The sequence below is a fragment of the Camelus bactrianus genome, chromosome 7, assembly GCF_048773025.1.
Source record: "Camelus bactrianus isolate YW-2024 breed Bactrian camel chromosome 7, ASM4877302v1, whole genome shotgun sequence".
Classification (NCBI taxonomy): domain Eukaryota; kingdom Metazoa; phylum Chordata; class Mammalia; order Artiodactyla; family Camelidae; genus Camelus; species Camelus bactrianus.
The window spans coordinates 46,321,425-46,323,861 of NC_133545.1; the positions used below are offsets into that span (position 1 = coordinate 46,321,425).

A 2,437-nucleotide genomic window follows, 5' to 3' on the forward strand; every position below is an offset into this window, starting at 1 on the left:
GTCCCCCTGATTCTTCTCAGCTCCCAACAGCATCTTTCTGCTCATGGTCTCCAGAGGGAGAGAGCACTTTAGATACTGTCCCAGGCTCACATATCTACATCCCTTCCATCTGTCTTCCTCATTATCTTTCCTAAAGCCCGGCTCTTTCTTAGGGACATGATCAATTAATCTTTGCTAATTTTTTGATGATCTATGTGACTTCTTCTCTTCCTGGTGTAAATCAAATTTGAAAAAAATCTTCGAGAGTGACTTTAAGGATTAGTACCATGTTCAGCCCATAGAGGTAGAGTTTTTTTTGGGGTGGGGGGATGATGCCATTTAAAGGATACAGGGTAGCTCGGCCTGGACACATGTCCCATGCCTGTGCTGAGGAGTTGCCTCAGGTAAGCATAGAAGTCTACAGAAAGTGTTCCTTAGTTATGCTGACATAATGGGTATCCAAGAGAGACTAGCTAAAAAAAAAAAAAAAGGATGACTAGCTTGATGGAGGACTGGGTCACTTCAACATGTTGGTGGAGGAGATGAGTGTTGGGCTTGTTCTTACTGAACATTGTTGATGATGTTGAATTTGCTCACTGGAACTTTTTTTTTTTTTTGGCATAAATATCAGGGTGTGATGATGATGACTAAGTAGATGGGAAGGAACAAAATTAAAAAATAAAAGTATTAATCATACACTGGACTCTCATAACCCGAGAGTTACAGACCAGAGTGAATGGGCTGGCAAAACTCTTTGGGGTGTGCTTCCTGCCTTTCTTTTTCATTCCTCTCCTTGCAGCTGGGCCTTGAGTTCTCAGACTCATCTACTCTTCAACCAGTACTCATGCCTGTTGAAATGCTTTGGGGGCACCACAGGGCAAGGGAACCAAGGAAGTGTATGGCCCGACTGCTGTCTCTTCTGTCTAGGTGAGAGGTTAACAGATGGGAAATAATTTTGGAAATATTCAAGGTGCTACACAACTAAGTGTTACATTGAATACAGCTGAAATACTTTGTCTCTGATGAATGCAGTGAGTGGTCAGAAAGGGTGAGAAATCATATTTTCACTTGGCCTACGGATGTGGGGATAGGGGTACAAACTTGAAAAAGATTCATAAACCAAACCAAGACAGAAGGAAAACTGTGGTCCTTTTAGGTTCTCCTTTAATCTGAAGTTTCTCTGTGGGCCGAAAACTTTACTACTGTAAGGGACCCAAAGATGACACAACACAGTTCCACTTCCTCTGGGGGGGCTCACTGTTTATCATAGTTACCTATATTTTTTTTCTGTGTTTTCTGTTTTCTGGGACACCATTTGGAAGAGAAAATCTATATTTGTTTGTGCTTTTCTACTAAATACTCACTAGCAAGATCTTTTGCTTGTCAGCGATAAGAGCTTCTCTGCAGGATTTATGAGAACATAAATAATACATTGGTTAAAAGTAAAAGGAAGAATGTTAACCGAGGTTCACTTGGACAGAATTAACAATAAGTGATGGACAGTCCGCTGTCTCTAAATCGTAAAAAAATAACGTACACCTTTTTTTTTGGTTGTAAAACTAACACCTGTTTACTGTAGAACATTTGGTAAATTAAAAACATATGTGGGTCCCACGCGTCTGGGTTGCGGAGCGGTCGCTCGCGGTTTACTCTGCAAATGGGCTCGGGGGCCTAGCGCCCGCGTCCCTGTCACCAGTGATCTTGCGCCAAGGCCCGTGACGGATCGCCGCCGAGGTTCCCACCAGCCCACAGGCAAGAGCACGGCAGCCACCACTCCAGCGGCTCGCTCGTGGCTACCCACGACCACTCCCGGCGCCGCCTGGGTTCCACTTCCAGTAACAGCTCCTGCGGAAGTGCGGAGTACCCTGGGGAAGCCATCCTCCACCAGCCTGGTCCCCCCAGAACCAACGTGGGACACTGGTGGGCTAGCCTCTTTTTCAGGAAATCCACTCTCCCATTCATGGCCGCAATGTTGGAGTCCCCAGAGCACTGGGAATCCCCTCAGCCCTCCACTGGCACGATCACCTGTGACCTGGCTCGGGAAGCCGTGGGGAAGCAGCAGCCTGGCAAAACCAACGCCAGGCTGCCGTCCTGTGTGGCCACCACTAGCTGCCAGGCTTCCTTCCAAGGCGCTAGGCTCATAAGAGCCCCCTACTCCCCTTCCTTTCCCTTTCCCTTCCCTCCCCGGGACTAAGCAGGCTACAGCCAGCGGAAGCAGTTGGATTCTTCAATATGAAAATAGCAAAACACCAAAATACCAAAAAGGAAGTTGAGAGAAACCCACTCTTTACTGCCTTAGCCACAAGAAAGCCTTCCTGATACCGCATAACCCTGTGCCTTGCACCAAGTAGAAAATAAACTCCAAGCAGCCATCCAAAACAACAGAAACAAAACAAAACAAAAACTGTGAAGAAAACAAAATTCACTCATAATTTCTCCATGCTTACCTGTTGCTGAT

General features: G+C 46.1%; 1 pseudogene; it reads left to right on the plus strand.

Moving 5' to 3' along the window:
* Positions 1-311: 311 nt before the first annotated feature.
* LOC141578085 (pancreatic progenitor cell differentiation and proliferation factor pseudogene) lies at positions 312-2,173 on the plus strand (annotated as a pseudogene).
* Positions 2,174-2,437: the final 264 nt, after the last annotated feature.